Source organism: Rutidosis leptorrhynchoides, chromosome 3, assembly GCF_046630445.1.
Source record: "Rutidosis leptorrhynchoides isolate AG116_Rl617_1_P2 chromosome 3, CSIRO_AGI_Rlap_v1, whole genome shotgun sequence".
In the NCBI taxonomy this organism is placed as follows: Eukaryota; Viridiplantae; Streptophyta; class Magnoliopsida; order Asterales; family Asteraceae; genus Rutidosis; species Rutidosis leptorrhynchoides.
In genome coordinates this window covers 330,213,726-330,233,301 of record NC_092335.1, presented here as the reverse complement: position 1 = coordinate 330,233,301, position 19,576 = coordinate 330,213,726, and the positions used below count along the sequence as shown (strand labels likewise).

Here is a 19,576-nt window from a genome sequence, read left to right as displayed (position 1 = left end):
TGAATATTGGAATGACCCAACCATGAGATGTCACTACATGGATCATAGTCAGTAGTGAATCTTTTAGTGATTATGTCTTTGTGTCCTTAGACTTGAGATGCACGCCCGTCTTGATGAGTGTAGCATTGTACTTTGATATGGTTAAACGTTGTCCTGAATAAGGCTGTTATAAAGGCCATTATTGGGTATAATGTAAAGCTCGTGATAAACACGTGTATGCAATATAGGATTTGTTCCTCTAAAATGTTTGGAGTTAGATACTTTTTGAGCTCCTCGATGAATGAATAAGATATTTGTGTGGCCACACCCAGATGTATTTAAGATGATACTTAATTAATTTGGTGATATAATTCAGTTCTAAGATCGAGAAACAAAATTGTTAAACAAATAAGAATGACCGATGATCCATATCTCAAGTTTAACTAAAGTTATCTGAAACAAAAGGACGAATGACATTTAACACTTACCATAAACAGTTTCGAGAAACTACCCTCACGTGAATTTGGGGACAATGACGTGTTGCTAGACGCTTACCATTGTTTGTATAGTTATTTGGTGTTGTGCCATGCACAAGTGGGAGTCTGTAGGATTAATATGCAAGGTACAACATATAACTATATGGCCAACTTCATTTGAGCCTTCGGAGTCACACACATATACACCGAGACGTCAAATAAAATATATATATGATGTATATATATTACCCAAGTAAATAAATCAAGTTGAACAAAATCCTACAAGATATCTTTTGTTTTGTACATTAATGAGATTTTGTTAGATTTTGTTTTGTACATACATGAGATTTTGTTTTGATTTTGTTTTGTACATACTTGAACAAAATCCTACAAGATATCTTTTGTTTTGTACATACATGAGATTTTGTTTTGATTTTGTTTTGTACATACTTGAACAAAATCCTACAAGATATCTTTTATTTTGTACATACATGAGATTTTGTTTTTACATATATGATATACTCCATACTATAAATATAATAAGTGTGGCTTTGAGTTAAGTGTGAGATGGAAAAAACATACAAAAGAAAAGAAAGAGATAAACACTTTTTATTCCATTCCAAAATCCTCAAAATCACATACGGAGTATTACTATAGTATTGTTTAAATTAGATTAATCAAAGGTTGATTAATTGTTACTTGGGTATGGACTAGCATCCATTGACGGTCGTTTGAAGTGTAGTGTGGACTATCTTAAGAGACGGTCATATTTTTGATCGTAGGTTTCTCTCCTTCAATCAGTTTCTTCAAGAAAGGTTTCTTTCCTTCAATCAGTTTCTTCAAGAAAGGTATATCGTTTACTCACTTTGTGAATTATATATTTTGACAATTATTATGGTGTAACTGGATCATTGGGAAAGATTAATCGTGTGCATGTTTCATTAAATAAGTGAAAATTTAAACCTTGTTAAATTTTGTTCATAAAATAATAAAATATTATTATTTTAACTATCCGCTGCATTAATCTGATTTGGTAATGACACAATAGAAGTATACACTACAATTCCAAATCAAATAGACCAGATATAAAATTTAGGTTGAAATTGAGGAACATATAGATACAAGTGCATACGTACGTACTGGAGAGCCGAGCCGTTTTTACGTTTTCAATAATTATAGCCAAGTCGTTAGCAAATGCAATTAACATCATTAGCAACAGAGAGGAACTCACCTCGCTCTTGATTCACTGGACGCAATGAATATCAATCCACACACTGCCACCTCTACGTGAAGCCTCGCATCACTCGAATATATATATTATCGAGTAATATAACCCGTATATGTATATGTATTAGTACCTATATGATTGATAAACACGGTTGTAGTGGTGGTGGATTTATCAACAAATTGAAATCGTGAATTCGAATTATAGAGATATCATCCAGACCGATTGATTTGCCTGTACAAAGCTATAAGGATTCTTCAGTACAAAATTACAGAAGAAAGGATCGATTAGAGTTTGATGCTAGAGAATCGCATAGAGAGACTGAAGAATTCAATTTCACAAATACAAACCCTACAATTTGGGGGCGGTGCACTTATTAGAAGATACAGAAGGAAGCGACGGATTAGAAACTTTAATTACGTATTAAGGAGGACACGAAGTTTTTTTTTTTTTTTTTTTTTTTTTGTTAGGTAGATCGTTCAAAATACACTTTTTTTTTTAAGGGTTTAAACAAAATATATTTTATAAAAAAAATTTGTCTTTTTACACCATTCGATAGACGGAATTTCTGTCTACTACCTTTATCTGTCGTCTACTACCATTTTTACAAAGTAGTAGACAGTAGACAGTGAGAACAAAGCAGTAGACAGCCAATTACAAGGTAGTTGACCGTCTACTGCCTTGTTGTTATTGTCTACTACTTTGTTGTAGGTGTCGACACCAATAATACATATCAGTCGACACCTACAACAAGGTAGTAGACAGTAACAACAACGTAGTAGACGGTCAGCTACCTTGTAATTGGCTGTCTACTGTTTTGTTCTCACTGTCTACTAGACTACTACCTTGTTGTTACTGTCTACTACTTTGTAAAAATGGTAGTAGGCAATTTTTTTTAAAAAAAGTGTATTTTGTTTGAAGCCTTAAAAGTGTATTTTCATCAATTTTCCCTATTTTTTTTATCTTTTTTGTACGAAGTTTATTATTATTATTTGTACGTATGTTAAAGCCCGTTTTAACTCTTTTGAAAAGAAGCCCAAGAATAAATATTTCAGCCCATTCAGAGTTTTCCTTTATACCGTAACTTTATTTTATTTTTTTTAATATCACTATCACTATATCACTGTATCAGTATCAATATCACTATCACTGTCACTATATACATTAAAAGAGAGTCTGCTAATAAATATTTTCAAAACCCTCTTATTACTATTAGATTAGAAAATTACATTACATTACCCCTGAATTAATCATCCACTAAAAATTAGCTAATAAATCAATTTTACATATAATTTATCCCTAAATTACCCTTTTAAAAAAGGGATGATTCTCACACACTGTTTTTTTTTATCCTCACACACTCTTTTACCCTATTATTAGGGAGGAGTTTAAGTAAATTGGTGTGAGATAAAAAACAGTGTGTGAATCATCCCTTAAAAAACACGGGAGCTGTTAAAAAAATTAGGGGTTTTGTAGAAAAACTAACAAATTGAATCCATCGATTACGTCGGTGAATATATACCGACGAATGAGTCGAAGATGTGGAAGTGAAGGCGTGGTTGTCGCCGGTTAGGTTGACTGAGGTTTGTATAATTTCACGTTCACTAAAATAATCAAATACACAAATTTATTTGATTCTACTGCATTGCTATGACAATTACTAATTAACTATCTGCACCATTAGATGTTCAAAGCCTTTTTATTAATTTTCTTTTTAATTGATGTTTGAAGAGCTTCTTAATCCCGTCGCCGGCAGTGGCTTCGACAGGGACTCGAGGAGCTCAAATCGCCAAGTTGTGTACTTCACTTGACTGGAGTGTAATTAATTGTTTATAAATTCAATTTTGCATCATGCTTTCAGTTGAGTTGTTTTGCGACTACATAATTTCATTACAGTTACAGAATTACCGTTATGATTTAATTAGATTAGATTCTGATTTTGTTATTTAAATTTTAAACTGAATTTTGTTGCCTTCTTCTTATCTTCATGAAAATCTGACTTAACTTGCAGAAGATTACGGAAAAAATCACCTTAGGCTCTCAAGTATGGGTGAAAAACCCATCAGTAGCTTGGAGTGACGGGGAAAGTGTTGAAATAGATGGAACAGAAGCTGAGATCCGAACTACTGATGAAAAGAAAGTAAGTTAATTAGTTTCTTTTCTTAAATGTCAAGTTAAAGACCTGTAACCATGATTTGATGAAGCCAACTGAAGGGCTAGCTTTATTCTTGCTATGTTGGTGGTCATCATAAAGGCACTGAAGGACGAAGAGTTGAACAGCAAGTTTTGGAAGTAAAATGGCACATTAACTTCAATTGTGTTGTGTATTTCTTTTAGTGGTTATTTATTTGACAAAAAATCCAAATTTTCACCTTCAGATGAAGCGTATTATGGCTACTCCAGAATAAGTTATCAAGAGAGGCCTGGATCCTGAGGGGGCAACCTTTAGCAGGGACGGTTTGGCTAAATATTCTCGTTTGTTTGACTTGTAACTTTCCATTTTTCATTGATCTGATAAACAACTTGCTTGATTATGTAATCTTTGGGAGTCTCATGATAATTGATATGTGCAGGTTGGTGGATAAAATTAACGTGTCAATTGGGCAAGATCCAAAGTCAAATTCGCAATCTTTGCTTTGCATGATTTACTTACTTAATTAGCTTTGCTTGATTTACTTACTCAATTAGCTTTGCATGATATATACGCTGGGTATAAGGTGAGTTTGTAAGGGTTTCAAATTTCCGTTTTGATTAATTTCTTGATTCGGGTGTTTATGTGTGTTTGTTATAGGTATTTCCTGTTAGGGTTAGTTTGGAGAAAGATGTGAAAAGGCATAGGCAATGTGGGAGAGACAAGATGAGCACGCTGTTGATTGAATTTATTCTTTGTGTTATGACATGGAGGGTTCTTTCTCAAGGTTAGTTTAATTTCAATCTTTGTACAATGGACATGATTCTTTAGTTTCACATTTTGTTTTTTTTTTCTCCGATGGGTATACTTTTTTTATCTGTTGATTTGTACAATTTCTACCCATTTACTGCAAACCTTAGATGGATGAAGAATTAAATCAAGTTCGTGGATTGTATATTTAGGCTATTAGTTTTAAAACTACTATGAAACATGTTGAAAGCCTTAATATGCTCTTTTGGGTTATTCTTATTGTTCAACTTCTTATACAAACAAGTATATATTGATTGTCCAACTTATGAACCATGTAATTATAGTCATTTGCATATTTAGTGTTCCCATATTGGATGTTGACCCTTTTCTGATTTGACCTATTTTCATTTTTTTTTTGTATGGATTTTGACTCATTTTCTGTTTTTCGGCCATTTACCTTCTAATTGTTTTTTGGGTTTGCGATGAAAAATATAGTCTAAGAGTGCCGTGCCCACATAGTATTCACTGATGTCTTCACTCGGTGAGTAATGAATGATGAAAACGCGGTTAAAAAATTTACTATAATACTATTTTTCTATATTTCCATCTTCCTGTTTTCCTATATAATTATAAAAACAACAAATATATGTAATACAAAATGAGTACACTCAATTAATCTAATATACTAATCTAAAATACAAAATTCGACAATTGATATTAATAATAATTATACACAATTATTATTGATTCAAGGATACCTTGAAGGTTTACAAATGACTAAATTGATTCAAGTTTAAAAATGTAAGAACCTTTGCAACTTTACTTGTAGATTTTTATCGATGTTGTATAATTTGATAGTTATTATTGTTGAAGTGTTATTAATTTGACCATTAGCTTCTTTCAGCTTCCCTCAACTGATGGTCTAATGTTGTTATTATTTTTTGTTGAAGTGTTGTTATTTTGCAGGGTAACAACAGGCTTTGTTGCAGCTCAAAGAAACTGACAGATGTTGTTCTGTTTCTGTGCAATTCAGAGAGAAATTGTCCCTAAGGTAACCACTTGTGTCTTTCTTGGATATGCGTAGTCCGGATATGAATGCTATCACATGTAGGTATATGATACTATTCTAATTGATTAACAATGAATTATGAATTCATCTCTCTTACGGCCATAACCTATTAGCTTACTTGATTTCGTCAAACTTTAATACAGTGTATCGAATTGGCTTGCTTTTAAACATATATTTTTTAAATCGTGTAATTTGGGTAAGATTTCAGTATTGGACATCTTTATGCTTATATTAAACCATACATATTTTTATATTAGAAACAAATAATAAATGTGCGCCTAACGATTTAATAAGGTAATGAGTTGCTTGAGTTAGACTTTTTAACATGATATCAGGTTGAGTTTTATACAAAATTCATTTGTTAGTTACTTTCACGAGTTGAGCATTAGTAGTTAGTGGTTGTTTAATAATTAGTTGATCGAGCTTAATGAGCTGAACGAATGAATATACTTGAGGATCGTGAAGCTTGAACCACAAAAAAGTGAGTTGGCTATTCAATAATGAGCTGACCGAGCTTAATGAGTCTAATCTTATAGTTATAAATAATACACTTTATACGACACTAATTTACTAAAAAGTGCTGTCATGTTTTTATTGTAGAATCCGAGCAACAGTCCAAGTTAGTGACTGAACTGGTACCTGCACACTTGTGTTGTTTGAAAGTCAAATTGCTAAGCTCCTTAATAAGAGTGTTGCTTGCTATAGAATCGAAATTAAATCTTTTATGGAAATATTAAAGAAATATAAATTTGCAAATTTGGAAAAATCATTTATCATTATTGTATAACTAGCATCATCAGTGTCATTTTTAAAAATGATTCAATTTTGGGATGCCACCCTTTTCTGTGAGCTCAAACGGAACTCAATCAGTTGACCTGTTTGCTGCTGCTCCACTGAATTTTGATAATTCTGATTTTTTTTTATTCATTTTCTTCATAAACGGATTCGGTATGTGCATACCTCACACAGAGCTTCATGTATAGTGGCAGCAAAAAAATAAGAAATCCATATTCAACATATAAAAAGGTTACAACAGTTAACTCATTGTTTCATTTATGCTTTATACAAACTGTGTGACTAGAATTTATACAAACCGCTATGTAGTTGCTATAAATATGTGTGACGACAATTTATACAAACTGATCTATAATTTGGGTTGAAAAATGGTCAATGTGAACACAGACCATATGTCGATTTGAGTAAATATGTACGTTTTGGTGTGATGAAAACGTGATTTGAACTTATCTTGTTTAATGTAGAAAATCTTTTGGGTCATAAGGGTCGATTTTGACCCATTTGCTCAAATTTGATGATCTGAAGTCAACATCACGTCTGTGAATAAAATTTCCGACTTGTGCCGTGATTTGCGACATATGTGACATGTTCACATACCATTTCCCAATTGGACACTAAACGGGTCAAGTGTCCAAATAACCAAATGAATTTTCTGATTCTTTATGTTATTAACATTTAATATTATATTTACATCAATATCTTAATTGTTCAGGTCTTAGTTAGTGATTATTACTTGATTATCCCTGGTCAAAGTAAACTGATGCAACTTGATACAACAATTTTGATAAAATATCACGATGCTATTTGGCACTTGGTAACTGTAATATTGGTCAAAGATCTCGGATGTAACTGCTCCTACAAAATTTAAGTTCCAAATTCTATTAAATCGAAACGCTTTTTTAGTTTTAATCTTCTGATGCAACTTTTTTGTAGATAACAAGTTGTAGGTATTGACCGATTTAGAGATGATAGTTTGCTATGAAAAAGTAACGAGTCTATTTTAGAGTACACATATGCTGATAGCAGATAGTTAAATGTCTATAGTCACTCTTTACACTCTTTTTGAAGCAGCTATTGGTACTTATTTCAATCTGCATCCGAATATAAATTTTATAAACTAATGTTTAATATGCAAGTCTTTTCATTGTAAATGTTGAATTATAGAGTATGTTTTTATATGCAGCCTCTTCTGGTCCTCAGTCACATACGTGAGATTAGAGAAACTATAAATTATATTTTAAATATACTCATAAGAATAGAATTTATGAGAATGCACTTACACTGGCTTGCTGACTGAAACTAAAATGGAGTTTCTACTCTGATGTTTTTCATTAAGTTGTAATTGTACGTGTTTTATATGCAGAATGATGTGCCTTTTACAGAATGTCGCAACTATGCACCTATAAAAGTTAGAAGATCAAATTCAGGCTTTCCTTCTGCTCCTAAGTTCTCAGTTATCATGATTGGACTTAGATCAGCTATTCTATTCTTTGGATGAAGGAATCGTAAAAAGGTATCTTAAAAAAAACACTCTTTTGATGATTACTAGAACCGACAAAATATTGGGTCAAGCACGGGTCAAAACACGTTGGGTCAGGATGACCCGTAATAGTTTGTGTACAATTTAGTGGTATACGTACAATCACAAAAAGTTACATGTTCTCAGGACTACCCTTATGTTTCTAATGTAATACATTAGAAGGTTTTGTGCGGTAGAAATATACTCGGGATGACTTCCGACATGTTCCCTTGTAATTTAATTTGTTTGATTTTAACCCATTTGGACCTGAATTCCAGGTAGCACTATTTTTTTTTTTAATCGTTCATTATTTCATATTTGATCCTTAGATTCGGACACTAGGGATGCTACGGTCTCGATTTGAATATGTTAATTTAGCTTTCAACGCACGCCTCGTGTAAAGGAATAAAGAGAGCCTAAAAGAGATCACTTGATAATGCTAAACAACTTTTTGTTTTATGTTGTGTAAATGGAGCCATTACTTCAAGCACCTATGTGATATATTCTTTATTACAAAGATGAAAGTGTTGTACAAGAAGCTAATTTATAGGTAAGATGAAAGTGAGATTTTCTTTGTTTTGATTCTTGCTACGGATTCAACAATTGTATTGAGGTTCGTGTTACTTAATTATTTGATACTCTACAAGTTGTTTTATAATATAACTTATCAATTATATTCCACCATATTTATCTTTTTTTATATGCCAATGATTATACTTTCACAATCTTTTATTTTAAAATCCCGTGAAATCGTGGGGTATAACTATACGTATAAGGGGAATTGCCCAAAATACACTTTTTTTAAGTTTTAAAAGAGAATGCACTTTTTAAAAAAAAATGCCAATATACACCATTGGGTAGACCAAACTTTTGGTCGACCACCATATACCTTGATCGACCACCTCATTTTTCAAGGTGGTCGACCAAGCTTCATTGAGTTTTCGATCGACTACTGTGTAAACATGGTCGACTAACTCATTTTTTCATGGTCGACTACCCCAACAAGAAACAACGCGGGCGACACAATACATGGTCGACTACCGATTAAAACTTCATAGTTCAACTAAGAAGATACATTTAAAACGTATATGAGGGGTTACTGGTTGCTTCTAATTTTTAAGAATGGTAGGTATAGAATCTTGCGCAATTGCCGAAATAATAAAGAAGCAGAAAGGTTGCGACACACATATAAATATAAATATGAATATATAGATAACAAAAGAAGATAGATATGATCTGAAGGTTTAAACTTGAATAAGACAATATGAATATAAAATATGGCTTGATATATAGACTTACTAATTGTTTGATTATTTTAATGAAGATGTGGCAAACAATTGTTTTGGGATTCCAGCAACGAGATTTGTAAAAATAAAAAGAAGTAAAGAAAATAGAAGAATACCACTACTTGTTTGTTTCAACATGGATTTGGGTAGTCGACCACCATTTGGGTCGCCCGCGTTGTTTTTTTTGGGATAGTCGACCATGAAAACATGAGAGATAGTCGACCATGTTTACACGTGAAGCGTCCCGTTCATATCGAATATAAACGTCACGTACTCATTGGTGTCATTGCGAGGTATTGATCTCTATATGTGACATTTTTAAAATCTGCATACGTTTTTATGATACAAACCATAATCTTTATTATAACCGAAGGCTTAAACAACATAATAATGATTATCGTTTAGCGATAATCTTAGTCTTACAAACTTTACATTTGATAATAACAATACGATTTCCAACATATTTCACATTACAAATCTTTCGGTATGCAGTTTTATTTTTGACACAAATATGCATACTCCAAATCCTGATTAAATTCGGCATAATACAGCGGAAGCTTTTAATTATCACCTGAGAATAAACATGCTTAAATCGTCAACATAAAGTTGGTGAGATATAGGTTTAATGCTAGCAGCGTTATAAATATATACACAAGATTAATATACATAAACGTTTTAATAAAAATATTCTAAGTGGTTGAGCACTTGATAACCATACTTAACATTTAATCAACGTCGCATATTCCCTTTATTATGAATCTCACTACACCGTACCAAGTGTAGTCACCGAAACGAAGTACTGTGCAACCGTTGAATATTGGTCGTCCAGTCCGGTTGGGGTTGTCAGGCCCGATAGATCTATCAACAGGATTCGCGTTTACAATACCGCATGTAAATAGTAGTTACCAAGTTACAGGGAAGTATGCTAGTGGTACAACTCAACGTAGAATATATATTTTTAATCACTTGTGTCCATAACGTAAATCATAAAATGCATGTATTCTCATCCCGAAATATTTAGAGTTTAAAAGTGGGACTATATACTCACTTTTGCCTTGAAGATATTTAACACGACTTGGTCTCCGATAGATATCACGAACCTAACTATATATATAATATATCAACATATTTTATTTTCAAATAATCGTTACATATATACTTATAATACTTTTAATATCTATTAGTCCGTAGTTAGCAGTTCGATGTTAGTTGTCCACAATTAGTTACTCAATAAAATAAATAAAGACCCCATCGTATTCGTATTGATCGGAATTAATCTCGACCCATGGTACCATGTTGTCAAATGACGTGTTGCGTACATAAAGTACCGTGTTGTCAAATGACGTGTTGCGTACAATCATGAGGTCTTATAATTAATCTTCTCGTGTTGTTTACGGGTGGTCCTGAAATATATAAAATCAAATCATAAGTAAATATATATAAAATATCATATTTATTAGCAAAGATATGATTAGTTTAGTTTTACTCCAAATAATTTCGTAGCTAAACTAGCTTCGGATACCCGATTTTGTTTTAGCCGTAGTTTCTTCGATACAACTCCGTTTTTGTTGGTTCAACTTGCCATTTCCTTGGATCGAGTCATTATTTATGAATATGAACAGTAAATACCTTAGTTTTGTAGCGACCCCGACAAATCGTCAAGTGACGGCGTCGGCTACGTGGGTCCCATTACCTGATTATAAGTCTTTTAGATAACTTTTGACCAAAATATGTCGCCTTCATTTCAAAATAAAGATTGTTTCAAAGTTTACAAGAATTGTTCAACCAATAGTTAAGTTACAACGTTATAATACGAATGAAATCTAGGCGACACGGTTTAAAGTAAAGTCAAAAGACGCTCCATGAAATGCACGTATACTCGACATCCAATGCAAGTATCAAATAATGAGCGGAAGCATGTTTCACATATCGTGTAAGACCTGAGAAAAACATAGAAATCTGTCAACAAAAAACGTTGGTGAAATCATAGGTTTAAGTAAGTAAGTGAGTAAAAGTAAGTAAGTCGAACCACAAGGTTTGCAAAGTTGAAATAATAGTAATACATTCTAAAAGTTAATATTCACGAGCACCCAATTATCAAAGCTTAACATTCCATCCATTGTATACCCCATCCATAGTGCTAGAACAAACACTGATTCTCGAAAATATATTTCATCCGTAGACGGTAGCGAACCGTCAGAGATGAGGGTTGTCAACCCATATGGCCATATAACATAAGTTCTCGCTTACACCCGTCAAGTGTAACTAATGATAATCGAATTGAGGATTTTTGTTCTAAACTCGTATGTAGAATGTTTGTTTTCCCGTTCTTGTGTTCACTTAGTTCAAAAGAATCGTTTATGTTTTCTCATCCCAAATATAAGTTCAAAAAGAGTAAAAGTGGGACTATGATCTCACCTTGAGTGCGAGAGTTATAAAAGTACTTCAACAAGTAAACGCGTGCAAAGACAAGGCTAGTCTTGACCTAAACATATAGGTTATATCAATAACGGTAAACACAAACGGTCAAAGATGTTCAATTAGTCCTATGGCTCGTTACGACTCGATTATATTAACATGTGAATCAACTAGTCAAGTTTCATGCAAGATACAAGTAAATAATCATGTTAGAAAGGTTGCATAAGTATTTGGTTAAGTTTGACAAAAAGTCAAACTTGGTCGGGTCAAAGTCAACGGAAAAGTCAACGGGGTCGGGTTGGGTATCCGACAATTTTTCTAAGTTATATAATCATATATGAGCATGTTAGCCAAGTTTCATGTTAATCGGAGGTCCGTAGCATAGTAAACATTTTACGTCAAAAGATCAAAGCAAACAGCCCATTTTAGTGTATCAGGACGGTGTCCCAAAAATCAGGACGGTGTCCTGATATGAAGAGTGGGACGGCGTCCCAAATATCAAGACGGCGTCCCAATATGAAGAGTGGGACGGCGTCCCAAATATCAAGACGGCGTCCCAATATGAAGAGTGGGACGGCGTCCCAAATATCAGGACGGCGTCCCAATTGCCTTCCAGGCCCTGTTTGCTGAATTTCTCAAGTGCACGACCCAAACTTCAAACAATCACAATTTATGATCCGCAAACAATTAGAACATGTATTTTATATCATCGGAAAGCTATTTCGACAAGGAATACAACTAACCACATATCATAAATCAAAATCATCATTTAAGACAACAAAAACCTCGTCGAAAGTTCGTTAAACGTTCCAAATCAAGGTTTCAAGTTCATCAATTGCAATTTAAGTTTCGGGAATCCAATTTATACATATGATATGCCGTTTTGAAGGTAATGAAACATGTAATACAACTAAATACTTACTAACAACATTTCATGGCATTCAAATCATCAAAAGTTCATTTAAAGTCTATCAAACTCTAACGAAAATTCACAAAAAAATCAATAGTCATGAGTTTGATGTTTCCTTAATCAACCTATACATCAAAACGAAGCTAAAGATACTAGTAACACTTTTAAAACATGCACTTTAACAATCTAACAACATTTGATCATCCAAAATCAAGGATTTAGCAAGAAATTTTCATATTGAACTAGTTACACCAAAAACAACGAATCGGGCATACAAATTACATACACGACGTCACAATGAGCCATAGACACTAATTAACAACCTTATAAGTCAAGAACACGAATTTAAAGAAATCTAGTGTTTTAGAAATGTTACCCAAAATCGAAGTAGTTAGCATCAAATCGAAGAGGATGATGAGAGGATCAAGAATATGTAGTTTGTTTTGATGTTTACTTCCTTGGTGAGATTTGGATGATGATTTTATGTTTGAGAAATGAGAGAGTTTGAAAGTATCAAAAATGGAAAAGGGAGGATGAATGAAAGGGATGAAGGAGGTTGACTCTTTGACCTAGTCAAAAGTTTGATACTTTGGCAAGTTTGGTCCCTCAACTTTGAATCGGGTGCGGAAAATAACCGAACGAATTATTTCAAGTTACACGGGAGTACGGGAGATATTAAAATCCGATAACGAAAATATTTAAAATGTTACATAACAAAGGATACGAATTTAGATACGAAGGGTATTATTTAAAAAGAAAAAGACTGGCGTTAAAATAATTTAACGGAAAAATGCGGGATGTTACATTATCCACACCTCAAAAGAAATTTCGTCCCGAAATTTAGTTGAAAGTAGTAGTCGATATCTCCTACTCGAGACTTTACGTTGTCAATGCTATGAATAAGTGAAAGTACGTCCTTGAGTGTTCTCATGAATTTGGATAGTCAGGGTTTTACGTTGTATTAAGGTTTGGTTTTACGATCCCCAGTTTCAACTGGTTTTCCCCTATGAAGAGAAGTTTGTCATCAATAGTTGATGTATCTAGCAGGATTGCACGTTCCTGTTCCGCAAGACACGTTTCTAAGTTTGTTACACGAAAAGTAGGGTAAACGGAAACTTAATTGCATCGGAAGTTCTAAACGGTAGGAAGCGGTTCCAATACGCCCCAAGGTTTCAAAAGGTTCAATATTGCAGATATAGCCTTTCTCGATTTCCTAAAATGGATTTCACCTTTCCAAGGTGCGGTTTCTCAATATTACGCGATTACACACTGGGATTTGTGAGGTTTTCATCTAAGTTTGGTATAACTCTTCTGGAGACCATGGGTTGTCTCTAGCTTTCCTCGGACTTGAACGATCTCAATTGTTGTTTCTTGATGGAGTTCAGATTCGGCGATTTGCTTGCCGCATGCTTTGGTTAAATGAACAGGGGTATGACATTAGCGGTCATATAGGGTTTCGGGAGTGCTGCGTTAATATACGAGTGATAGCTATCGTCGTAAAAGGAACTACTAAAGGTGACAATACCAGTCTGTAACATGTCTTTCCAAGATTGAATCGTACGTTTGCTCGGTTCGTCGGTTGTGGGAGATACGCGGTACGTATGTCCAAGTGGGTTTCCAAGGTTTCTTGCAAAACTAGAAGCGATACGAGTATTTTGATCCGAGGTAATTGGCAATGGTACACCGTGTTAGAATAGGATCTCTTAAGATATGTTTGAACAAGTCAGTTAGGGTTCGAAAAAAAATGTTCGTTAGGACTATTCACCCTCGTGGCGAATACTAAGGTAATATGAGGAATTTCTCTATCCATGGAGAAATGTTACAAGGAGTTCCCTTAAACGGAAGTGCGAGCGATAAAGATAGGAGTGAAACGAGGACTTAGAATAGGATGAGCTTACATCTCGAGGTTGCCATAACGTGCCTCTAGTTGTCAAAAAAAAAATGAAGTCTGAAAGAGAAACGAGATAGTACACGTAATTGTATAGTTCGGGGTTGAATAATGGTTGGACGATTATCAGCAACGCAAGGGCGTTAAGTCAAAGAAGAGTGAAGTATCGTTGGATTGTGTGTTATCTTAAATTCCAGTAATATCAGACGGTAACGGTGAAATAACATAGGTATGTAGTGTGTACGTGATGACGAGAAAGTTGATCGGATCCACAATTTAGTATTCGAATTCTTCGCGCAAAATAACGAATTTTAGTTACGTTGATTTTGAGTCGAGAGAGTATGCCTTTCGGCGTTCAAGTAGAAATATTTCCATGTTTGAGTTCCATCTAGTGCTATACGAATTTAGCTAGGAAGGTTGGTGTGAAGAATCACGTTCAAGGCTCAGACATGAAGAGGTTTAAAGTTGTGTAACACGAGAAAAGTCAGAAATGAATCTTCGGTAACAACCGGTGAGATCTAAGATTTTTACGAATACAAGTCTGAGTTGGGAGAGTTTCCTGATTACATGTGGCTTGATTTCGAGATTGATTGTAACGACCTGACCATAAACATCATGGTCTAGAAAATTGGACTTCGTTCAACAGAAATTCTCACTCAGAGACTTTGGTATAGAGTTGCTCTTTTCTCAAAAGTTCGAGCGGGAGATGGTGATGTTGTTCGTTTTCCTTCTTTACTTGGATAGGTCAAGATATCATCTATAAATACGATAACGAATTAGTCTATATGAATTTGCATACGCGGTTCGAGAGGTTTGTGGCTACGGGCGTGCCTTGGATAAATCGAATGGTACCAAGAGAGATTTACAACTAACGTTGTGAGTTCGGAAGATGGATTAGGAGACATCGTCTCCCTTAACCCCCAATTGGTGATAACCGGAACGGAGGTCGATTTGGAATACACACGAGTTTCACGCAAATAATCATGAGGTCATGGATACGAGGAAGTGGGTATCGGTTTCCAACCGAAAATTATTTAGTTCACAAAAATCCATACATAATTGTAGGAAAGAAAGAAAAAAAAAATTTCTCCTTAACGAATAGGTTTTGAGCTCCTTAGTTCTATAGGTGTCAAGTCATAATTCTTAACGTATATCCTCTGATAAAATTTATAGGCACACAATATATTCCGTTGGTCACTTAAATTGCCTAAGTAGTGTCTAGGGAAAAAGTGGAGTGCAAAGAGCACGAGTCAAAGACTTGGTTATAAAACGTCTAGCGGTAATGGAATCGAATAAGTATGAAGTATACGGTTTGTTGTAAAGAAACGTACCCGTTACTAGTCCATCGTCGTTCCGGGCATCCTAGGTGTCGATGTTGAAGGTTCAACGGCGTGCGTTGGGGTTGATTTTCTTATTTGGGCACACATTCCTAAAATGACCCAGTTGGCCACATTCGAAGCAAGCACCCGTTCTGTGTGCGTTGGGCATCTTTCGAGCGACGGGTCCTTGGCGCCGGTGGCGAAACCTGCCACATCCTTCAAAGTGATGCTTGTGGCATTCGTTACAAAAAGGTAGTTTTCCGGCATAGCCTTTCTTGTCGTTGGAGGTAAAAGGCTTCTTGGCGGGGTTGTTGTTATTGTTGTGGTTGCTTGATTGAGAGGCTTCCCATGTTCTTTTGTTGTTACTCGGGTGGTTCTCGACCATTGGTGCCGGTGCTTCCATTTCATTCACCGTTTCTAAGGCTTGGCGGGCCATTGTTAAAGTCTCTTGTAGGTTAGTGGGTTGAGATGTCATTACCTTGTGTTGAATGCTCTTAGGGAGGCCATCCATGTAAAGTTCGACTCTTAGGGATTCGGGAGTCATGAGATTTGGACACATCGAGACTAGTTCGGTAAACCGTTGATTATAAGCTTCGAGGTCATTTCCGACCGTTTTTAAATTCCTTAGACCCTGTTCGAGCCTTCGAGTCTCGTCGCGCGGGAAGTATTCGGTGATCATTCTTTCTCTTAATTCGGTCCAAGAGAGTGTGTGGGCTTCATAGCTTCCCACTAATTGTACATACGTGTTCCACCATGAGAGAGCAATACCGGTGAAAGTGAGGGTGGAAAACTTGACCTTATCTTGGTCTCGACAACCGCTTGTGTTAAAAAAAGTCTCCATTTGTTCAAACCATCGGGTGAGAGTAACCGGTCCCCCGGTTCCATCGAAAGTGGGAGGATTGTACTTCATGAAGTTCTTGTAGGAGCAACCTTCGATTGAATTACCGGCTCCATGATTGTTGTTGTTAGAAAAGTGATCGGCCACGGCCGTACCCACGACGGTGGTTATCATTCGTTGAAGAGCTTGTTCTAGAGTTTCGAGAGGAGTATTGTGTTGACCTTGGTGAGCCATTGTTCCTTCATGAGACAAGAATATCGTTGGTTAGTATTTTCAACAATACTAACCGTGGCATGGAATAAGGATAGAGAGAAAATTTTCCTTGACTCGCCTTAAATTCTCTATGTCATAATGTCGGAACGTCCATGTGAATCACCGTAATATAATCCCGGAAATTATATTACCCTGATTCTCATGTGCATTTAACATTACTTCATAAAGTCAAGGTGGCGCATCAACAAAATTTATCAACGTAAGATCAAGATCGAATACGAGTTAGATATGATAGAAGAGTTCGAGTATAAATGCACAATTAGTCAAATAATTCCTACTTCAGTCTATATGCCGGTTGTAGTCTAGATTCACCTATGTACCCTATGACTCGGGGTGGACACAAATGAACTCTAAATCCCTACAACCAAGGCTCTGATACCACTTGTAGCGACCCCGACAAATCGTCAAGTGACGGCGTCAGCTACGTGGGTCCCATTACTTGATTATAAGTCTTTTAGATAACTTTTGACCAAAATATGTCGCCTTCATTTCAAAATAAAGATTGTTTCAAAGTTTACAAGAATTGTTCAACCAATAGTTAAGTTACAACGTTATAATACGAATGAAATCTAGGCGACACGGTTTAAAGTAAAGTCAAAAGACGCTCCATGAAATGCACGTATACTCGACATCCAATGCAAGTATCAAATAATGAGCGGAAGCATATTTCACATATCGTGTAAGACCTGAGAAAAACATAGAAATCTGTCAACAAAAAACGTTGGTGAAATCATAGGTTTAAGTAAGTAAGTGAGTAAAAGTAAGTAAGTCGAACCACAAGGTTTGCAAAGTTGAAATAATAGTAATACATTCTAAAAGTTAATATTCACGAGCACCCATTTATCAAAGCTTAACATTCCATCCATTGTATACCCCATCCATAGTGCTAGAACAAACACTGATTCTCGAAAATATATTTCATCCGTAGACGGTAGCGAACCGTCAGAGATGAGGGTTGTCAACCCATATGGCCATATAACATAAGTTCTCGCTTACACCCGTCAAGTGTAACTAATGATAATCGAATTGAGGATTTTTGTTCTAAACTCGTATGTAGAATGTTTGTTTTCCCGTTCTTGTGTTCACTTAGTTCAAAAGAATCGTTTATGTTTTCTCATCCCAAATATAAGTTCAAAAAGAGTAAAAGTGGGACTATGATCTCACCTTGAGTGCGAGAGTTATAAAAGTACTTCAACAAGTAAACGCGTGCAAAGACAAGGCTAGTCTTGACCTAAACATATAGGTTATATCAATAACGGTAAACACAAACGGTCAAAGATGTTCAATTAGTCCTATGGCTCGTTACGACTCGATTATATTAACATGTGAATCAACTAGTCAAGTTTCATGCAAGATACAAGTAAATAATCATGTTAGAAAGGTTGCATAAGTATTTGGTTAAGTTTGACAAAAAGTCAAACTTGGTCGGGTCAAAGTCAACGGAAAAGTCAACGGGGTCGGGTTGGGTATCCGACAATTTTTCTAAGTTATATAATCATATATGAGCATGTTAGCCAAGTTTCATGTTAATCGGAGGTCCGTAGCATAGTAAACATTTTACGTCAAAAGATCAAAGCAAACAACCCATTTTAGTGTATCAGGACGGTGTCCCAAAAATCAGGACTGTGTCCTGATATGAAGAGTGGGACGGCGTCCCAAATATCAAGACGGTGTCCCAATATGAAGAGTGGGACGGCGTCCCAAATATCAAGACGGCATCCCAATATGAAGAGTGGGACGGCGTCCCAAATATCAGGACGGCGTCCCAATTGCCTTCCAGGCCCTGTTTGCTGAATTTCTCAAGTGCACGACCCAAACTTCAAACAATCACAATTTATGATCCGCAAACAATTAGAACATGTATTTTATATCATCGGAAAGCTATTTCGACAAGGAATACAACTAACCACATATCATAAATCAAAATCATCATTTAAGACAACAAAAACCTCGTCGAAAGTTCGTTAAACGTTCCAAATCAAGGTTTCAAGTTCATCAATTGCAATTTAAGTTTCGGGAATCCAATTTATACATATGATATGCCGTTTTGAAGGTAATGAAACATGTAATACAACTAAATACTTACTAACAACATTTCATGGCATTCAAATCATCAAAAGTTCATTTAAAGTCTATCAAACTCTAACGAAAATTCACAAAAAAATCAATAGTCATGAGTTTGATGTTTCCTTAATCAACCTATACATCAAAACGAAGCTAAAGATACTAGTAACACTTTTAAAACATGCACTTTAACAATCTAACAACATTTGATCATCCAAAATCAAGGATTTAGCAAGAAATTTTCATATTGAACTAGTTACACCAAAAACAACGAATCGGGCATACAAATTACATACACGACGTCACAATGAGCCATAGACACTAATTAACAACCTTATAAGTCAAGAACACGAATTTAAAGAAATCTAGTGTTTTAGAAATGTTACCCAAAATCGAAGTAGTTAGCATCAAATCGAAGAGGATGATGAGAGGATCAAGAATATGTAGTTTGTTTTGATGTTTACTTCCTTGGTGAGATTTGGATGATGATTTTATGTTTGAGAAATGAGAGAGTTTGAAAGTATCAAAAATGGAAAAGGGAGGATGAATGAAAGGGATGAAGGAGGTTGACTCTTTGACCTAGTCAAAAGTTTGATACTTTGGCAAGTTTGGTCCCTCAACTTTGAATCGGGTGCG

The 19,576-nt window shown here is 35.1% G+C and overlaps 1 long non-coding RNA gene across 11 annotated transcripts; it reads left to right on the top strand.

Moving 5' to 3' along the window:
- The first annotated feature begins 3,131 nt into the window (after window positions 1–3,131).
- On the top strand, window positions 3,132–8,586 carry LOC139897511 (uncharacterized). 11 transcript variants are annotated; one of them, XR_011776622.1, is made up of 9 exons: window positions 3,155–3,263; window positions 3,412–3,540; window positions 3,692–3,820; window positions 3,935–3,972; window positions 4,059–4,397; window positions 4,472–4,598; window positions 5,512–5,612; window positions 7,789–7,938; window positions 8,274–8,586. It is a non-coding gene; the product is annotated as an uncharacterized lncRNA (long non-coding RNA). The 11 variants fall into 11 exon arrangements; XR_011776620.1 differs by having other exon boundaries at window positions 3,885–3,972; XR_011776619.1 differs by having other exon boundaries at window positions 3,692–3,972; window positions 4,059–4,168; window positions 4,254–4,397.
- Window positions 8,587–19,576: the final 10,990 nt, after the last annotated feature.